Genomic DNA, 22,244 nt, shown 5'->3' on the forward strand with positions numbered 1-22,244 from the left:
TTCACATCTTTCATTTCGTTTTTCTTCTTTTTTGTCCTTCTTAAGTTTCTGCTTCAATCCGAGCGTTTCTTCTTGCAATTATACTATTCTCGTTTCTTATTCCTTTCTTTCTTTCTTTCTTTCTTTCTTTCTTTCTTTCTTTCTTTCTTTCTTTCTTTCTTTCTTTCTTTCTTTCTTTCTTTCTTTCTTTCTTTCTTTTCTCTTTCATTCTTCTCTTTCTTTCTTTCTTTCCTCCTTTTCTCTTTCTTTCTTTCTTTCTTTCCTTCCTTTTTTCTTTCTTTCTTTTTTTCTTTCTTCCTTTCTCTCTTTCTTTTTTTCTTTCTGTGTTTCCTTTTTTCGTTATTTCTTTCTTTCTTTCTTTCTTTCTTTCTTTCTTTCTTTCTTCCTTCCCGCTCTTTTTCATTTTTTTGTACTCTCCCTGTTCCATCTCTTCCTTTTCCCATCTTTACTTCGTTTCATTTCTGCTTACTTGCTTTCTCACGCTCACGCTCAATTTACTCCGTGTTCTACTTGTTTCATTAATTTTATCAACTTTCTGTCCTTTCTTTACCTTCGTTCCTTTCTCCTCGCTCCATTTACTTTTTTTTTTTTCAGTTGTTTCCTTCGCCGAATTCAGGTTACTGCATATTATATAGCCAGTTGCGCCACTGGCCAGAGTTATAGTTAAGGCTCCCAAGTTAGATGCAAATGCGACCGGCGACCGCAAAAAAAAAGTGTGTCCACTTAAAAAGGAATACAGGAAAAATTCTTCCACAATCCGGCCTCTTTCGTAAGCTAAGGCGCATTAAAAAGTCGTACATTGATGACTTGCTTGCCCTTTGCGTGGTCGCTTACCTGCCCTAAGGATGATTGAGTATTTTCTTTCGCAACGATTGATTGAAAGGCCCTCGTTCCCCACGAACCCGCTTGGATGCCTCTCATACAAATTGCGCACGGTACTAAGGGGAAGCAGGGGAGATCAGAATTGTTAATAAGGAAAGTAGAAGGGGCCGTTTACAGATAGGAATTTTCCAGGTACTTACTGATCTGTCCCTTGACGCGCATAGGAAAATCCAGGAAGCGAAAAGCTGCTGATTTAAAGTTTCCGATTTTCGGTTCATGGCAATGTCGATCAAATGTCGGAAACGCTGCGGCTGCTGGGATTCCCTTGGGTGTCGCTCCTCACCTCCCTAATGCTGTCGGCGCCCTTTGGAAGAGCATGTAATCAGAATACCACGGTTCCAGCCTCCGCTAAGTGCTTGGGTTTTCAAAACAATGCCCAGAAAACTCGAAGTCTGAGCGCTGGAGTCTCATGAATCTTGTAAAGGTCCACAGACGATCTGCCATAGCTCGTAGTGCTGAGGCTGAATAGGCATTTTTGCAAGGAATTGTGTGGTCGCCTCTGGTGAAAGGGTCAGAGGTGGAATTTATTAAGCGGTTTGGATGCACATTAAGAAATCACACAGATAATCTGGAGTAGCCCTTCCTATAATGTAGCCGAAAGGCTACGTTGAAGACGAAATATAAATTTCCTCATATTTAAAACAATTAGCCGTTTGCATCTTACTGAGCCTCATTCCAGATACGAAAGACGCTTGTTAAAAGAAACGAACGCAAGAAATACAGAAGAACGTAGAAATTTTGCGCTGCAATGACGTAATATGGGAAGGCGTAACGTATTATGGGCAAGCGCGTAAACATATTTGTCAGCGTGTTAGCTGCCCCTTACCCTTCAAGTGATACAATACAACGGAACTGAAGTTCGCGCTACAATACCAATACCGTAGTCATGTTTCTTGTCTGTAGCTTTGGTCGGGGGCCGGCAATCCCACAAACGAGATTCCGTGATGTCACAGAGACGTCCCTGGAAAATTGGCCGGGGAGTCGCCGTTATTTCATCTGTGTTCCTTATGCCTCATGATTTGTTGGAAGTTTACGATAAAATTGGCGCCATTGCTTCTTCTTCTTTTATAAACCATACTTCTTTTATAAACCACACTGTATTGCCTTTTTGTATCTCCTTAACTACAGTCCCAGGAATTCGGCGGCTTACTAAGAACCTCAGCTGCATAAGCCGTCTTGCTGCCTGCAATCTAGGCAGGTCCATGAAACACAGGCCTTGCCATAAGGTGCTGTCCGGTGCGTCTACGGATCAATAGCCGGAACGAACCTCAGCGGGAGTTGGTGCCGAGATTCGATGTCGGTGGCTGCTTTGAGCAAGGCCAAAAGTTCGTACAACTGAAGTGTCACAGCCACCTCTTAGATATGTTATTCGTTCCCATCTTACCTCTGTGTCCTGCACTTACCCGCCTGTTTTCTGACGCAGAGTTACCTCAAGAATGTTTTCACTGAAGGGCGAGAGAGCCGGGACCTCTTTTTTGCTTCTTTAGTGTGGAGTGGAGGTCTTCCTAATTTGCATGCCCTTACGACCTGGAATTTACGATTGCCACGTGGGATCTGTGTTGACGCTTCAGGGCAGCTAATTCAACGCCTTTAGGACAAGCGATGCGTTTAGGACCAACCGCGAATGCGGGTCATCCTCGTAGGTAACGACGACTTATTTTAGCTTTGTGTTTGCTGAGAAGGCTGAAAATTTTGCTCCTTTTTATATCTATGTTTGCATTTCCAATGCCTGCCCCAGCTGAATAGAAAAAAACAAGAATGCGTTCCCGTGGTTACCTGACGTTGGAGAGAGAGAGAGAAAGAGAGAGAATAAATATTTTTATTCATCGGGCAGAGGCTGATGTGTGGGCCTCACACCGTGGAAGGCATCCCAAGTCCAAGATGTCTTGACTTTGGCTGCCCGTCCGTGCCCGGGTAACCAGTTTCAGCTGGATATCCGGCTCAAGGCTGCCCAGGGAAGACCTCCACTGCTCGAAGGTGGGGTTGGGAAGGGGGGCAAGCTCGTTGGCACTTCCATTGATGTGGTAGAGGGTGCCAGGCTGGCGACAGTAAGCGCAGAGGGAAGGTGCATTGGGTGGGGAAGATGAGGTGGAGGCGGATGGGATGTGGGTACGTATTCGTCTGGAGCCGTCGCCAAGTTGTAGCTTCCTCTCTGGAGAGGCGCCAGTGTGGAGGTGGGAGGCTGCGGCGAGTTTGCTTTTAATGGGAGAGAATCTCTGTGTAGCCGCTCAGTGGGTATAGATGACGTTGAGGGGGTAGACATTTGCCGCTGTCGGCAATGACTCGGTGTATTAAATAGCCAGCAGTGGTATGAGCCGCTTCTTTGCAGGGGACGGCGGCGTGTCCAGGAGCCCAGACAGAGAACTGAAGGTTGGCAGAAATAATCTAAAGTACACTACTGCGTAATATCTCGTAGCCTATCTTTATAGTTTCCTTATGATTACCCAAAATGAGTTTACTCTGCTAATCGCTTGCGTTGTACATCTTGCTGTCGGTGGAAAATAAAAATGAAGACGCACACATGTTGGGGCTACTTGAGAGGCGGGTTAAAACAACGAATATTGAAGTGTGACCACGCCGTTTATTTTACGCCTTGAAATATCTTACTATGTTTTGATAACATGACGAGCGAACGTGAACAGCTTAACAGTTAAGAAGCTGTGCCCATGCCGTGTGTATTTGTTTTTCAAATCCTTTGTGCGCGCGCACAAACTGTGTCCAGAGGACCCAGGAGTTCGAAAAAAAGACAGCATCTCCTCTCCGTGGATGATGGCGAGGGTGCGGAGTACGGGGACTCGAAATGACATCCAAGTTGCGCTCTGAGTGACATCTGATTTGCGCCCCGACCGTCATTCGATTGGAGCCGTGAGTTGCACCTTGATTATTCCCTAAATTAAAGTGCAACTCACGGCTAAAATCGAATTTCGCTTGATTTTCGCTTGATGGTGGTGCGCGCACTGATGGACGCGGACGGACATAGGGAGGTCCTAAGGTACTCCGCACCGTTACAGGCGAGGGAGTAAGCCGTTTGACTCTCTGGCACTAACTCCCGGTCGTAGCTGAACGGGTAACACTACTGACACTAACTTTGTGTGGTCTACTAGACACAGGCTGGAACCCTGCCGGTTCCTGTGTGATTTTTCGCGATTGCAAATGCTATGCGCACGGACACGGACGGACATTGTTCGGTCCTAAAGTGCTCCACACCAAAAAAAAAAAATGCGTGATGTTTCGGCGGACGGGGCGAGACGCTTCATCAGCGTTCGCAATACAATGCGAAACACAGTACACTTTCATGCTAAATTCAACAAAGGTTTGCACAATACCACGCTTTCATGCAAGTTCAGCAGATAACTCAACTAAACAAATGTATATTCAATGCTTCAATGCTTCCGTACTTCATTGCACGTTTTCACTGGCATTGCTTTCGTATTTTTAGGCACATGGCCTAATGACCAACCGTGTTCTCAAGTATCCCCGTCGACAAGGCAAGGGCCAGTCATTAGGAACTGTGCAGAAAAAACACACTGAAGCTGTAGAAACAGTTTGTGTATCATCGAAAGATTGCCGACTACATGCGGGGTGGGACAACTCTCACAATCGTTTGGGTCCTATTAGCACAATAAAGGCGTTTCTGTTGGATCGTGATGGCCGCCGGCATTGGGCCGGTGGAATCAGTTGTACCGGAACAGACTGAAGGCTTCAAAAGATTGCTTTTCGTTGCATGTTCTCAGCACCGGAAACTTCCTCAGATTGTATTTAGCCACAATAATGGTTGCTTCGCATTGATTCTTACCCCGGAGAGATGTGAAAAATATCTTTTCTGCCACCCGAGTGGCGTTTAATCGGGGCTGTGGGTCATATGAAGGGTTCAGGGTTCTAAGCTTCTATTTTTATTCTGTTTTGGGGGCACGGTGTCCTATTTTATATTTCGGAAAAGATGTCGAGTTTTTTTGGGGGGTGAATACCCTGTCCTCTGACTGTTGAATATGTTTTTAATCTGTGATGTCGATTACCCGATCAGTGCGATATCGGCGCGTTCGTCCGCAGTTGCCGCGGATTGCCCTTGTCGCCCCTTTACTTTGTTAACTTTGGGTATATAGCACTTATCTTGTCCCAATACACATGCAGAAGAGTGGCACGGTAGCAAGTACGCTAAGCCAATGATCAACCGGCTGCCATTTGAGCGAATTTTAAGGGTGGCAAAATATGCGGCTACAGGATAAGTGCACCAAACAAGACCTTTTTACCTTATATTTAGACAGAAGTGCAAAAAAAGATCAAAGACGTTGTTGTAAAGCAGAAAAAGTACGTATAAGCTAATGATCATTTGTAGCCTTTATAACAACAAAGATTAGAGCTCACCTAAACCTCCTGCTAGGGGTTTTTATTATGCCGGGAGGTAGTAACGTTTTACCGTAAAGGTGTTCAATCTCTCGGCCCAATTGACACAGCTGGGACCGGTCAACGAAGACGAAGAACAAAGCCGGACCCATTTGTGCTGCACTTAATTAATGATTTGCCGAATGTATGTCCATTCAATCCTACAATTTGGATGTGTGCTCTTCTTAGGAAGCCCTCAGCACAAACTTCTACCACCGATAATGTTGTAACGGCGAGACTTAAGACTGTGCCCGGGTCATTCACGATACCTACCTGTCAGTTAACGTTTCATACATGGAAGGTCGAAATCCCCCACTATTCGTCCGCATCATTGCCTCACTGTTGACGCATTTCTCAGAGTAATACCATCGATTAAATTCAGACCACAAACTGCCTTCTTACATGAACTTCATTGTATTTCGAGAGTCCATGGGCCCGGTTCAAACGGCCACAAGTGATATTTGTACCGTCCTTACTAGACCCGCTACATGCGGCCCTCTTGTCTTTTCCTGTACCTAATCGTTCTGTCTCATCCTTAGATGTAGCTTGAAATCAAATTTTCCCCACGATTGATAAATTACTCCAATCGAACCTCTGATCAGGCCTTTTGAAGGATAACCTTAGCGGTTTTTCCGCGTCATCATTGCAACTGAGGCCTCCATCCGGAATGGTAAGGCAGTCGTGGGTATTTTTAGATTGGGTCTCTTTTCTCCGATTGTCTGACGTCACTAGCTTCTTATCGTGCAACATATTCAACAACTGTCCTGCCCCTTCGAAAGTTAGGTTCTGCAAAAGAACACGCAATAGTGCTTACTGACTCTCTTTCTGTTTACACTCCCCTTTCGTCCCGAAACACATCTCCTCTACGCAGAGCCGTTAATTAATAACTGCCCCCATCATTACGGGAACTTCGTTTGGTAAGGTGCCTTCAACGAATCGGAACACTCTGGCGGGCGTTGCATTGGATGGTTCGGTTGTGGAGGTCCTACCGCCCATAAATTTCCTTACTCCGGCCCGTATTCATGGTTTAGGCCTCGTACAATGCATGGCTGAATCTGCGCATGGAGGCTCAGAGCTCGAGCACCTCCGGTACGCATGAAAGAGCAGGGTTAATCAATCACGGGCTTGTGAAGCTGGCCTTACTAAATGTCTGTGTTGCGTACCAAATTTCTATAATTATTTGCGCCGCTGTGATCTAGCCCCTTCACCCCTCTGTGCATTTTGTAACGAATTAGAGATAATAGAATATTTTAGGGGCGAAGCAATTTAACGGCTCCAGCTGTCGGCTTCCCATATCATCTCATGTACTTCCGACACTAAAACACCGGGTCACTCGTTTTCTAACACCTAGCGCTAGAAGTTTCACCTCCATGGACAAAAACGCGTACAAAAAGAAAACACCGGTACACTCGTTTTGGAACGCCACACGCTAGAACGCATGCTGCGGAATGTGAGACGAAGACAGCTCACGGCCAGTCTGTGCCACATTTGATTGCTTCAACCCGGTTCAACACCAGAGAGGGCGCCACCGCCTCAGCAAGCGCGCGATTGCTCCTCTCACCGCCGCTTCTCTGGCGCCCAATGAGAGCACGCCATGTGGCAAGAGAGAGACTTACAATCTGTTAGCGCACTTATACACTGCATGCTTCGCCCCTTCCCATATTGCACGTTAGCGGAGATGGCCCGGGACTTTTCCCTCTCCTGCCGACGGTTGTCCTCCATACGAAAAAGATACTTGAAGAACACTATTAATCAGTGTGTCCATTGACTCTGAGTTGCGCTGATGTTGTAATTTGGAGCGAAAGTACTGGGTTTTCGCTGCAGGAATCTCTCCTGCGCTGTATACTTGTTCATTTCTGAATCGGACCGTCTCGCCTGCTAGCCGCCAGGTCGCCGCCGCGGGCTTCCCTCTAAAACCTTCCAGCGCTTATGCTCGCAGTCTTCCTGATCGCCGCCTCTTCTTCACCGCCTTCTCTTCTCATTTTATTTGTTTACGTACTTTTCACGGGTCTCCTTTTTTCTTTCCTTCCCTTTTTATCAGTTCTAATTTTATCACTGTTTTTACTCCCACTTCTCCCCTATGAACTAAAGTTCTCCCGCCAGAATACAAGCTATTTCTCTCTCCTTTCTTTTTTAATCCTTTCTCGCGCCGTATCTAATTTTTGGGCAGTGTATGGATTTATTTTTGGCATTTTGGCATATGTACTAATGTAGGTTCGCATTCCCTGTTTTTACCCCAAAAGCTTGTTTCAAATGTATTTTTATAGGAATTTTTTAAAAATCTTGAGCACACGTTCTCTAGGATAGCGCCCTTCTCGCCAATCCCCCACGGTTGGTATGGGCCTTCCTTCTGGCACCACGACCACCTTTGCTGGCAGATGAGATGTGCCTTCTCGGCTGCGTAGTTTCCGGTATAATGACGTAGACTTCTGGCCTGTGTGTGTAATCGTCAGCTATACGGACGTATGACGCTGAATAGGATCATTGAGGCCCTCATCAAAAGACGGAGCATCGTCCGGGAGTGACTAACAGATGTGATCGGCAAGGTTGAAGACTTGCTCCTCTTCGAGAAGCCACCTTCACGTCAGTTGACTGATCTCTTAAAAACACTGAATGAACAAAACAATTTCCTGGTGCAGATTACCTTAGAAGTAGAAAATAGCGTTAACATTGCCGGCGTAGAAGCAGAAATGTTTGATGCATTTGACTTTGAAGGCAAGCTGCGTACTGCGAAAGGGAGAGTGTAAATAAGGTTAGCAGATGTTACAAAAATTTGCGTGCTCGAATTACGTCCATTCAAACTCGAATGGTCTTACAGAGCAGCAAAACAACAAATAGAAGAAATGGCAGCATCTCTACTCCCTGGATGATGGCGAGGATGCGGAGTACGGGGACTCGAAATGACATCCAAGTTGCGCCCCGAGTGGCATCTGATTTGCGCGTGACCATCATTCGATTTGAGCCATGAGTTGTACCTTGATTATTCCCTAAATTAAACTGCAACTCGCGGCTCAAATCGAACTTCGCTTGATTTTCGGTTGATGGTGGTGTGCGCACGGATCGATGCGGACGGACATTGGGAGGTCCTAAGGTACTACGCACCGTTACAGACGAGGAAATAAGCGGCTTCACTCTCGGGTACTAACCTACGGTCCTAGTCCAACTAAATAAAGAAAAAAACGGCCATAGTCCAATGAATGAGACGACTGACAATTGCTCTGTCTGGTCTACCAGACGCAGGGTCGAATCCTGCTGGTGCCTGTGTGATTTTTAAGTGCAATGCACTTCTTAAGCGACCCTGAACCTGCGTCCACCGGCGATGTCCGCGCACGTGGAGATGGGCGCGCGCAGCCTGGCCGCTGACATGGCACATACCCACGTAGGGGATTGGCCAGGAATTTCCTCGTCTTCCTTGGCAACGGGTGCAGATGGGCGCGCGCTGCCTGGCCGCTGACATGCACATACCCACGTGGGGGATTGGCAAAGAATCGGGCGTGAGAAGGGCTAATGCACCTGCTTAAAGGAGTACTGACACGAAATTTCAAAGCTGAGATCCGCTCTAGCAATCAAGTACAACGACAACACAAATAGGTGTCTGTGAATAAATGCATCTTTATTCCTTTGTAGTTGTGTGTGTGTGTGTGATCTCTCTTTCGCGAACATTACCGAACCGCGCAAATTCAACTCGTGCATTCGCACTTTCACATTCTTCCCCTCGGGGAAATGCGGGCAATTTTTGCAATTGTAAATGCTATGAGCACGGATGCGGACGGACATTGTGGGGTCCTAAGGTACTCCACACCTAAAATTTACGACATACGGAAACTGCGAGTGGAAACAATATTGCGGTAGCCGAAGAACGCGAAGAAAAGTGCGAGCCTGAAATGAAGTGGCTAGATATACCTCCAATAGAAAACACAGCTGTGTTGGTTTCTCTGTCGAAGATACCACGTTCCATCCGTCGCACAACGACTGCTCAGAAGAAGCAGCAATTACAGTTGACGTAAGGAGACATGTGCGACCAGAAACCAACGTTGACAATTTGACTGTCTGACATTACACATCAAAAGCAACAATGCTACGTCAACCTGTGTCGAAACAACCATACCGAAGAAAAAGAAACGCGACTGGTTTGCATTGAAACTTGGCTCATTCAAGACGGAAGTGTTACCCAAGGGTGCAAATTGTCAGGATGAAAGGAAACACCAAGTGGCAGACAGCTTAGTAACGACAGCGAGGGTGACGCAAAAAAAGAGGGAAAGAATTAGTCAATTTAGTTACAAGAATGTCCACCACGGGTTTAAAGCAGATACGAAGAAGACGAAGGAGGTGTGGTGGACACAACGACTGATACATGGCGAATGAAGTTTGCACCCAGAAGTTTGCACACACACACACACACACACACACACACACACACACACACACACACACACACACACACACACACACACACACACACACACACACACACACACACACACACACACACACACACACACACACGCACGCACGCACGCACGCACGCACGCACGCACACGCACGCACGCACGCACGCACGCACGCACGCACGCACGCACACGCACACACACGCACGCACACGCACACGCACACATGCACACACGCACACACACACACGAAACAACCCAAAACTCACAAAACACGGGAAAAATAAAGCAAGTGAATATAGAGACACCCGAGAAAACATTTTTAAAAAATTAGAGTTTCCAGACATTTCAGGAAGAGGACTTCCTTTCTTCAGAGTACCAAGAAAAAAGGAAGTCCTTTCCCGAAACGAAAGGCTTTCTTTCATGAGAAAAATAAAAGAGGAAAAAAGGAGAAGAAAGCATGTTTTTCTCCTTGCTTCTTTCAGGCGGAAGGAGAAAAAGATGCTGGCGGCCATTATTTGGTGCAATTTCTGTCTTTCTTTCAAAAATACGTATCTGTTTCAAGCAATTACCTACCACATTCTCCCCCTTTGCTTTCCTTCGCCTTCTTGACTGGCCACCCTTATTTCTGTAATAATTTAACGAGCCCTTTATTTTGCATTGTGATTCGTTTATATATATATATATATATATATATATATATATATATATATATATATATATATATATATATATATATATATATATATATATATATATATATATATATATATATATATATATATATATATACACTCACATGCACTATTGCTCTCCCTCTTTCTCCCCCCGGGGTTTGCGGTGCCTACCCTGCATCACTGACGAGCACCAAGCTAGGACTGAGGGGTGGATTCATGGTTTCAGGAGGGGCATCCGGCCATAAACCCCCAAGCCTAGCAATTACATATCTAGTTGCGTCTTACGTTAGCACTGCAGTGATACACTGCGGCGCTTGAGTACCTCCCCGTAGAAACAACATCACAGGATATGGGCGTGGCTAAGCAAGATAGATACTATCCTGTTGGAGGGGTTTTGTGTGACATAAACAATGATGATGATGATGGTTGGATGTTAATGGCGCAAGGCCAACTAGGGCAAAGAGCGCCAAAACAGTGGTTAAATATGAGAGGTGAGAACTTAGACACTGAAATCAGTAAGCAAGAACAAAAGTAAAATCAATAAAAGACAGTGAGGATGGCTGGTGTAAAGGGCCAGATTTCATGATGCGTGATAGGAAATGAGGTTTAAAAACTTGACTTCTGACAAATACTCAAACACACGTTTGACGGAAACAATGGCATCGTCACCTAGGAAAAACGATGGATGTAGGGGAATATGTTGTCTGTAGAGTTCTCTGAAGTGTTTGTGTCGTGTTGTGTGAAGTGCCTTGCATGTGATTAGTATGTGCACTACGGATAGGGCCTCTCCGCACCTGCCGCACTGGGGTCTAGGAGATCCCGTCAGAAGATACGAGTGCGTTGCATGGGTGTGCCCTATCCGCAGCCTACCCAAGGCGACTTCCGTGTGTCTGTTGTGCGAGTCATCTGTGTACCGTCCCAAGTGTGGCTTTATTACATGTAGTTCGTTGTCTGTCTGTTCATTCCAGTGTGTTTGCCATGTTCTGCGCAAGTGTTGTCTTATGTGTGGCTTGAGGTCTGTGTAAGGTAGTGTTGTTATGTCTACTGTGTTTCGGAGTGCAGCATTGGCGGCCATTTCATCCGCCAGTTCATTTCCGCCGATGCCAGAGTGGCCTGGCACCCAACACACAGTCACCTCAAGGTTTGAAGAATATGCCAGCACAATTGATTTCAAGACAAGGTTAACTACATGGTTTTTCGAGGACTCTCCGGATGACAATGTACGGACGACACTCAGCGAATCTGTATAGATGATGGATTTAGGAATATGTTGTTCATCTATGTGACTTACAACAAGAAAAATGCCATATGCTTCTGCCGTAAAAATACTTGTCTTTACATTCATGGTTCTATATGCTTCAAAATTCGGCCCATGCGCCGCACAAGACACTGCAGTGAACGTTTTCGATGCATCGCTGAAAAACTCTGCAGCCTTATATTTATCCTGCACATACATGAAATGCTGCAGAATCCCACTTTTCGGTGTCCTGTTATTATTGTATTTTAAGAAAGACAAGTCACATGCAACAGGACGGAGATGCCATGGTGCTACAAGATCAGTGATAGATGACTTGAATGTGTCTACAAAGGAGACCTCATGAATAGCGACCTCGTCCCTTACTCTGAGCGAGAAGGGAACAGGAATGGACGGGCGATTTAAAAAGAGTTTTGATGTGGATGTATCATTAAAAACCGGTTTAAAGGGATGGTTGTCCATTGATGAAATTTTAGAGGCATATAACAAGTCTACATAGGTTCGCTGGTGTGATAAGCACCATTTGTCACACTCTGCGTAAAGACTCTGTACAGGGCTCGTACGGAATGCGCCACAAGAGAGGCGAAGCCCCAAGTGAAGCACTGGGTCGAGCATTTTAAGTGCTGTTTTAGTGGCTGACCCATACACAACACTCCCATAGTCCAATCTAGACCCCAATAGACTTGCGAAAATACGTAACAGGAGTTGCTTATCCGTTCCATACGACTGGTGGGACAAGATTTTAAGAATGTTGAGAGCCTTTAGACATTTATGTTTCAATTGTTTAATGTGAGGGATGAACGTAAGCCTTTCATCCAGCACCACACCTAAAAACTGGTGTTCCTTCCTCAGAGGAATCGATACGCCATTAAGGATAATGTCTGGGTCCAGATGGATCCCACGCCTCCTGGAAAAGACAACACAGGTGCTTTTTTCTGGGTTAACTTTAAAACCGTTCTTGTCTGCCCAGCTGGCAAGTTTTTTGACACCGAGCTGGACTTGACGCTCACAGATGGACATATTACATGATTTAAAAGATAGCTGGATGTCGTCTACATACATTGAATAAGAAATTGTAGTTGGCAATGCCTTCCCAAGGGAGTTCATTTTAACTATGAACAGAGTGCAGCTTAGCACTCCACCTTGCGGAACGCCGTTTTCTTGCACATGAACTCTTGAGAGTGCGCTACCTACTCTCACGCGAAACGTTCTTTCGGACAAATAACTAGCAAAGGTGTTGAGCATATGGCCCGAAACACCGAAAGACTTTAGGTCACTTAGGATCCCGTAACGCCAAGCGGTGTCATAGGCCTTCTCAAGGTCAAAAAATACCGTTGTGCAAAACTGTTTGTGAACGAAAGCGTCCTTTATGTATGATTCAAGGGCGACAAGTTGGTCATTTGTAGATCGCCCCGCCCTGAAGCCTGCCTGGCAGCCCTCGAGAAGACCGTTGTACTCAAGGAAGTACACAAGTCTCCTGTTTATCATCTTCTCGAAGAGCTTGCAAAGGCAGCTTGTAAGGGCGATGGGCCGATAGCTAGCAGGAGAGGAAGGGTCCTTTCCTTCCTTCAGGAAAGCCACTACTATGGCCTCCCTCCAAGAGCGAGGAATGTGCCTCGAAAGCCATATGTTGTTGTATAGATGTAGGAGTGTTTCAAGAGTGTTTGGGTGTAGGTGTTGTATCATGGTGTATGCGATTTTGTCTGCACCTGGAGCTGAAGGCTTACATGTGCTCAGAGCAACCTTCAGCTCATGAATTGAAAAAGGAGAATTGTAAGAAGTGTGCGACTTCTTGCTATCACGCAGGGACTTCTTTTCCGCAGACGTTTTGTGCTTCATGAAAGTGTTTGTGTAGTGTGATGAGCTGGACACGTGTTCGAAGTGTTGTGCAAGTGTGTTGGCCTGGTCTTCGAGTGTGTCCCCGGTTGTGCTAACCAGGGGCAGGCTGTTTTTTTGTTGTCCTTTCAGCTTGCGTATTCGTGTCCAGACTTTGTGTGTATCAGTGTATGAGTTGATGGAGGTGAGGAAGGTGTGCCAACTCTCCCTTTTCGCCTCACGACGCACTCGCTTCCCAAAAGCCTTTGCCCGTTTCAAAGAAATGAGGTTATCTGACGTGGGGTACCGGCGAAGGACACCCCACGCCTTGTTCTGGGCCTCTCGCGCCCGCCTACAGTCCTCGTTCCACCAGGGCCTCCTTGGGTTGCGGGACGCACTAGAGGCCTGGGGCATGGACTTTTCGGCGGCGTCGAGTATGTGTGCCGTGACGAGTCGGGTTGCTTCCTCCACGTGTAGGTGTTTTAAGGTTGCGTGGTGTAGTTTAGATGTTTCTGTGAATGTACTCCAGTTTGCTTTTGATTCATTAAACCTATTATGGGAAGATGGACTGCATGGGCCTTTAACTATGTACGTTAGGGAAGTGGGGAAATGGTCACTACCATATGGGTCTGTGCCCACACCCCACTCAAGACATGGAAAGAGAACTGCAGAACCAATCGCCAAGTCAAGATGCGAGTATGTATTGTGTCCTAAGTTATGGTATGTGGGCTGTTTTTTGTTGAAAAGGCATGCTCCGGAGGATGTAAGAAACTTCTCTATCAGGCGACCTCGGGCATCCGTTCTGGAGGAGCCCCAAAGAGAGTTGTGCGCATTAAGGTCGCCTGTTAGTATGTATGGTTCGGGCAACTGGTCAACCAGTGCCTCGAAATCAGAGCTCAGAAGTGCAAAATCAGGAGGAATGTAAATGGAGCACACCGTTATTAACCTATAAATATTATCGTACGGATTGCTACAGCCTCAAGGACAGTGTTCAGAGTGACAGGGTGGCAGGCTAAGGATTTCCGGGCGACGATTGCCACACCTCCTGAAGAGTGTGTGCAGCCAACCCTGTCCTTTCTGAATACCATGTACCTATTTAAGAAATTTGTTTGTTTCGAATTGAGGTGGGTTTCCTGGAGACACATGACACTTGGCTGACTGGCATGCAGAATCTCATACACATCGTCAAGATTTTTAAGGAGGCCTCTGCAGTTCCATTGGATGATGTTTTCTGTTCCCATTATTTAAATTTAAGAATAACTGGAGTGTGTGTGTGTGTCTGTTTGTTCATGTGTCGTCTTTCGGGGCAGTTATTCTAGGATTTCTAGGCCTTTCTGTCGGCTTCGACATCGGAGGCCGTTCCTTGCGCTGCGTTGCAGGCGGGAACGGCGCGACATCCATCTCCTCATCGGATGCCAGAAGGGTGCCCGGCGGACTAGGCCCCTCGGACTTGGCCCCCTTTCGGGAGCCCTTCGTTTGAGCCGCCACCGCCGAGGGCGTCCGGGGCACCAGAGGTGGCACGGGAGGGGCGGTGGCGGTGGGAGCCGATGCAGGGCCCCCGGTGTCCATCCGGTTGGCACCCTCCAACGCACTGGAGGACGGGGAGGCAGAGGCGGGAGCGGCACCGGTCCCTACAGAAGAGGTTGTCACCACAACCGCTGCTGCCTCAGCAAGCGGCGTGGGAACGGATTGGGCTGCCAGAGGCAACCCAGGGGGGCGCGGGGGAGGGACCAGGTCAGACTCGCTGAACTGGGTCCCTGTGGACACCAGACGCCGCTCCGCCCCCCGGCGAGCCGCGTCGGCGTACCTCCCCAGGGGGAAAGAGGCGAACCTCTTTCGCGCCTCTGGGAAGGTGATGTTCTCAGTTACCTTCACATTAATGATCGCCTTCTCCTGCTTAAACTTCTCGCACGTTCGAGAGTAGGCGGCATGGGGTCCCTGGCAGTTGGCGCAGGTGAGGGTTGATGATGGACAATTATCAGATGGATGATCATGCTGAGCGCACTTTGCGCAGGTCAGACGACCACGGCAGGAGTTGGTTCCGTGCCCGAACCGCTGGCACTTAAAGCAGCGGCGCGGGTTCAGAATGTAAGGACGAATGGAGCATCGGATGAACCCTGCGTTGATATGGTCAGGAAGTGAGGAGCAGTTGAAGGTCAAGATGATATGTTTCGTGGGGATTACCTTATCATCTCTACGCATCGTGATGCGGCGCACGGCTGTGACACCCTGACCCTTTAGACCTTCAAGAATATCGGCATCTGTCTCGTTAAGAAGATCTGCCTCAGAGATCACACCCTGCGAGCTATTCAGGCTGCGGTGGGGTGTGACCCTGATGTCCAGATCGACCATTTTCGTCTGACCAAGAAGTGTGGTTGCCTGCTGTTGGTTTTTTACTTCAACAAGGACTTCACCTGTGCGTTGTTTTTTGGCGTTATAGGTTTTCCCAATGATTCCATCAAGGTATTTTGTCATCAAAAATACTGATTGTGAAGCAAGAGGGCGGGCTGTGTCAAGGGATTCGATAACAAGGAAACGAGAGTATTTGTCTGGCTTTGGGAAGCTCATGCTTGGAAGTGGAGGGAAAGATACTTCGGTGCGGCCCCTTTTCAGGGACCGATCACGTTTGGGGGGGGGGGTTGAATTTTCCATACAGCATAGAAAAAAGCAGGGGACGGGGGTACTTTCTTCTCAAACCTTACCCTGATAGCCTGAGAGGTCCCGGAGCTCCCTGCCTGGTAAACAGACAGGGAGCCCATCCGCCGGAGCTTGACCTGGGCTCCGACGGCCACCGTTTGAGGTTTCTACCCTTCACCTTTAAACACATCACCACGGTAGGTTACAGTTTGTGTTGGGGGCTCGGGGTCCGCGGTGTCGCCAACACCGTCACCATGAATACTCAAGGTGCCCCGTGCGGGGGTGACATAAACAAGATTCCTTCACTAGAAAAGGAGTAAGCTAACCGGGTGTGCTATTTAGCTCAGACCTCTTAACGTTGGGAAAGACTTTTGTCCCGCCGTGAGCGCAGATAAGCTACGAACACATATTTCTTAAGAACGCCGCATAGACGAAAGATTTTCTATACGACATTCAACTAAAACCGAAATGCTTTGAAATTTCTGATCCGCTTAAGGAATCTCAGCGGCTGCTGTAAGCGTCAAAGCGTACCGTGAGTTTTCCCTTCAGCAGTGAAATTTATAACGCGATGGAAAAATTTTCTGCTGTTCCTAAAGGGGAACGTCTAAGCTAAAAACCCTGCATGACGTTTAAGCGGGAATAGGTAAGCACGGGTCGCGAATAAATCGGGAACATTGGGCGGTTTTAGCTGCCTCCTGGGCTGCTAAAAATATACAGAATTGCACGTTCCGAGGGTGGAGAGGAATTCCTTGGTTAAACATGAAGACACGATTCAGGCGGCCGCCGCCAGGTATGAGAAACATTCGTAGGACCTCGAAATGGGGTTTTAGCTATTTGAAGGTTGAGCCACATTCAGGAGCATCTCGTGGTTATTCGAGCGCGAAAAGCGGTGTGGGGGATAGGGGTAAAACACGGAAATAAACTTCGATTCTTTGCGGAGAAGCTAGAAAGAAAAACGTCGTTCTTTTGTTGTAGTATATGGATGGAAATTTGTAATGGTTAAAATATGTTCATTAACTTGCCTTTCAAACGCAAATTTCTCACCAAAATATGGAGCCTTAGGGAGCCGTACGTTCCGGCGAATATCTTTAATCATCCCCTGATCCCTTTCATTACCAAAGTATAACGGAGAAATGTATGTACTCTTCTAAGGCGGTGGGCAACAGTAAACGTTAATATAGGAAATATATTCCCAGTGTTTATCGTCCATGCCATCTCTAGTGACACAGCAGTTTTTCATGTTTTGTAATCGTTACTTTTTCCTGGCTAGTACCTAATTTTTTCATGATTCATTAGCATTCGCGAAGGACGTTGCAGTGCGCGGACTGGACACAATACAAAGTTTTTTCGAGTAATAAAAAAAATCCGCAGACTCGTTATGTGCACTCTTTATCAATTAGGGAGTTGAACAAAGAGAAAAGGGATAACAGCGCTGTTATCGCCAGTTCTCGAGGTTATTCCAAATCTCTTTCCTCGGGAATGTTATTGGTTCGACCTAAATTTCGCTAACTTATTGAAAGCATATCCTGAAGGTGAAGCACTCTCTTGGTGTGGTAGGCCGCAATACGTGTAGTAGCCGAGACCAGAATGTGATAAAATATACTTCGTTGAATTGGTATGGTCACCTCAAGGCGGTTATCTATACTGAAGAAGCATAATTCAGAAGATTTTGAACGCCCTGGTGTTAAGCAAAATTGATTCTTTCCGATGGTATTATGCACAAGAAAAAGTTTACTAAGCCAAAAATTAAAAAAAAGATTTCTAGAACACCTAAAGAGCCTTGCGTGTTTTGAACGCAAGAATTTGATTGTTTATGAGGTTTAGCGCGCCGACGCTAAACAGGCGATGATGCGCGCCGTAGTTGGGGGCTCCAAATTGATTTTTAATCCGGTGCCCCCCGATCTTGAGGGCTCCGGATAAAAATTGATCTCCGGATTAATCTTTAACGTGCGCCGAAATCTCCATTGTAAACATAAATGTACAATTTAACACCTTAGGAGCTTTCTTCTGCCCGACGTTCTCTAATGGTTCCATCCTCATTGCGGCTTGAGACCGGCTTCAGGTGTAACCGGCTTCACAAACCGGTTACGCCTCAACGCTTTTGAATGGCTTCGATCTGTCTCCTACACGTTGCACCAGTGCTCGTTACTGTGGACTTGTAATGGGAACGTTCACAGCGGTGGTGGTCTTCGCTGTCTCTGTTCGCTCGCTTGGCCGCGTTCTCCCGCTTCGTTACGTTCTGCAGTGTACTGACGGACGTGGACGGCCGCTTTTTGTTACTGCCAAGTATAGGCACGTGCTATGGAGCGCCTTTCGCTGTGGAACACTTGAAAGACACGTGGCCCTGAAGCCATTTTGCCGTTGTAGACGCCACTGCTAACGTCAACGCCGGCTTTTTCTCGCAATGTGCCAATTAATACTCGCATATTCAAATTCAAACCTGGGTGGCATGCCGCGCTGCCCCAATGCGCAGGCGCTACATGACCTAGCATCACCCGTTCTCTGTCTTTTCCCTGTACTATCATTCCTTCTCCCACGTTCGTTTGCTGTTCAGTTAGATTCCTGGTACAGGCTTAAACAGGTTTTGAGACAGACATACAGACAGACAGACAGACAGACAGACAGACAGACAGACAGACAGACAGACAGACAGACAGACAGACAGACAGACAGACAGACAGACAGACAGACAGACAGACACGGACAGAGAGACAGACAGACAGACTGACAAACAGAGTAAAGGCAAACCTTCAGACATGACAGGCACCTGGAGAAGCAGCGAGGAACTGTCAGATGTTGAAAGGAAATGCAAGTGGATGAATAAATTGATGATAACGAAGGAAATAAATATTAAAAATGACTCCTGATTGAATCCTCTTTTAAGCTTTAACGGTGTTTGCCCCGGAAAGTTCTCCCGAATTGAATATAAGCTTCAGACAGCAATTTTGTATCCCTTTCAAGAAGAATATAAAATGCGGAAGTGTGCATTGCATTTTACCCTAAAATTTTGCTTTAACAATGCTCAATTTGTCTCTTGTTACACGGACAGCAGACGTGGCCTGTGATGGTTTTCGGCAAAGTAAAAATTACAACATCACCCTTCGTTCTGTCTGGATAGGTTCTCATTCTACAGGGCTGGGAAATGAGCAAAGATTTATTATAATAAAAAGCAGCTTTTCCAACTATTCCATCTCTATACGGGGTTGAACAAACAACGTTCCGTTCAAAGCATCTCGCTGAATGCTTACCATAATTTCATACCAGCGGTAATAATTCCACATACGCGTCCCTTGAACCCCTCACTTGGAAAAATGTGTATGAAAGTTATTTTCTCGGTGTCGAAGCCTCGTGTAATTTGTTTTATCGTAGGCCTGGTTCTTTCATAACCATAATCTAAGGCACGCCCAGGTAATGATTCAGGGCTTTAGAATCAACGTAATTTGTATGTCTGAATGGTGATCAACTTTTACATTTGCAATCAAGGCTTGCTTACACAAGGTAAAAATATCCTCTCCAGACACGTCCTCTCCAAACAAAATCAAGACAATCAAAACTTGTTTTAAGATTACAGAAACATATTTTTGCTTTTTATCAATATTTTGCATATTTATTAAAGGCCTCACCCTCTTCCGTAACATAGGTGTTGTTGCCGCAGAAATCTAAAATACAAGATATAACATGCTGCCATAGAAAGGGCAGCTGGAAGCCGATGAAGCAAAGCTTTAGACTGTAATTGATCGTTCTGCACGTTCCTTCTAAATAGGAAATGCATTCTTTCAGAAAGCGGACGTGCCGCCTCATTGCAGTATAATTGGAACATTTCTCTAGAAAACTCGGGTATGCCGCTTAACATCATTCATGTTCACTTTTACAACGGTAGTGTTAAGCAGCTTCCAACTAAGTGTCTCGAAATGCTAACATAAAAAAACTCCAATGTTAATCAAAGGCGGGCGCATGGCTCTGTTTTTATTGCGAAATTTCTCGGAGGGTGGACCACACGAAACCTGTGCGCTTGTCTTAGGCTTCAAAACCGTCTTAAGCCTGTACGCGCGATGTGAAGCAAGAGTGCGGTCCACCCTCCGAGAAATTTTGCACTAAACAATAGAGCCATGCATTTGCCTTTGATGAACATTGGAGTTCTCTATGTGGCACGTCTGCTTTCCGAAAGAATGCATTTCGTATTTCAAAGGAATGTGCAGAACGATCAATTACAGTCTAAAGCTTTGCTTCATTGGTTGCCAACTGCACTTTTTTATGGCAGCATGTTGTATCTTGTATTTTAGATTACTGCGGCAACAGGAGCTATGTTTCGGAAAAGCGTCAGGACTTTAATAGATCTGCAATAAATTGATAAAAAGTAAAAATATGTTTATCTAATCTTAAAACGTTTTGATTGCCTGGATTTTGTTTGGTAAGTACGTGTCTGGAGAGGAAGTATTTAGCTTGTGTAAGCAAGCCTTGATTGTAAATGTAAAAGTTGGTTGCTATTCAGACATATCAATTACGTTGATTCTAAAGCCCTAAATCATTACCTGGGTAAGCCTTACATGATGGTTATGGGAAGAAACAGGCTTACGAGAAAACAAATTACACGAGGCTTCGACATCGAGAAAATAACTTTTATACGCATTTTTCCGAGTGACGGGTTCAAGGCGTAGTGGAATTATTACCGCTGGTATCAAATTCTGGTAAGCATTCGGCGCGATGCTTTGAACGGGATGTTTTTTGTTCAACCCCGTATAGAGATGGAATAGTTTGGAAAGCCGCTTTTTCAAATAATAAATCTCCGCTCATTTTCCAGGCCAGTAGAATGAGAACCTATCCAGACAGAACGAAGGGTGGTTTTGTAATTTTAACATTGGTGAAAACCATCACAGGCCACGTCTGCTGTCCATGTAACAAGAAACAAATTTAGCATTGTTAAAGCAAAATTTTAAGGTAAATGCAATGCACACTCCCGAATTTTATACTCTTCTTGAAAGGAATACAAAATTGCTGTCTGAAGCTTATATTCAATTCGGAAGCTCTTTCCGGTGCAAACACCTAGTTAAAACTTAAAAGACGTTTCAATCAGGAGTCCTTTTTTAATATTTATTTGCTTCGTTATCATCAATTTATTCATCCACTTGCATTTCCTTTCAACATCTGACAGTTCTTCGCTGCTTCTCCAGGTGCCTGCCATGTCTGAAGGTTTCCCTTTACTCTCTCTGTCTGTCTGTCTGTCTGTCTGTCTGTCTGTCTGTCTGTCTGTCTGTCTGTCTGTCTGTCTGTCTGTCTGTCTGTCTGTCTGTCTGTCCGTCCGTCCGTCCATAAAAACAGTGGAAAATTTTATTCATAAAAACAGTGGAAAATTTTTAAGACACTATGTACCCCATTCGTGCTACACAAAGTAACAAACGTCTCGATTGGTCCCGGGACTCCCGCCACCGCTTTCGCCTGTTGTACAACATAGTGCGTAGCCACTTCTGGGCGGCGAAACAGAAAGTCACAGCAAGGCGTGCGCATCGGAACAAAATCCAATTTCGCGAGCTCAAGGCATAAGATGTTCACCACTGGCTACTAATAATTTATTTTTATATCATGTCTCGTGGAATATACTTGTTCGTCTTAATAAAAAAGAGTACTCATTTCCATGACATCACGCCTCTAATACATTTCATTTGAAAACCGGTTCGTTTCTCCTCTTTAGTGAAATGCGCCACGGTTTAATAGAAAATGGGCAACAAAAGTTTAGCTGATAACTTCCTCCCAATTCTAATTTTCTCTTGCTTCAAAAGATCGGTAAAATGATTTGTTTAGCGTTTCGATATTTCTGCAGCTAAATATCTCTCATTACAACGTGACCAATTTGGCTTCTGCACAAGAAGCTGAACTCATTTATAACAGCTTTCTTCAACTCATTATTTTCAACATTCTATTCATAATGCCTGAGTATTTCGAGACCTCGCTAAACCTTCTCACACCCTAAGCATAACATCTTGTCGCGAAAACTTGAATGCAATTGGAGCAAATGCACTAGTCTCCTAACATTGTTTAAAATACTTTTCCGGCGTTTGTGATTAATGCGGAAACTTCAGGAGGTCATTCTTTGTAAGGATTAAGATGGTTTAACATCAATGCACTATACCCACCGCGGTGTCCGCCAAGGAGGCGTCCTGAGCTCCATTTTGTTCAATCTTGTACTAATCGGTCTGGCAACCTCCCGTG

General features: G+C 45.8%; 1 protein-coding gene across 2 annotated transcripts in view; it reads left to right on the plus strand.

Moving 5' to 3' along the window:
* Gpa2 (Glycoprotein hormone alpha 2) overlaps positions 1–22,244 on the plus strand; it is an 89,393-nt gene that overhangs the window by 46,561 nt on the left and 20,588 nt on the right. The gene's annotated exons all lie outside the window — the stretch shown is intronic.

Source organism: Haemaphysalis longicornis, unplaced genomic scaffold (assembly GCF_048455015.1).
Source record: "Haemaphysalis longicornis isolate Haplotype H1 unplaced genomic scaffold, Haemaphysalis longicornis Haplotype H1 scaffold_6, whole genome shotgun sequence".
NCBI classification, from domain to species: Eukaryota; Metazoa; Arthropoda; class Arachnida; order Ixodida; family Ixodidae; genus Haemaphysalis; species Haemaphysalis longicornis.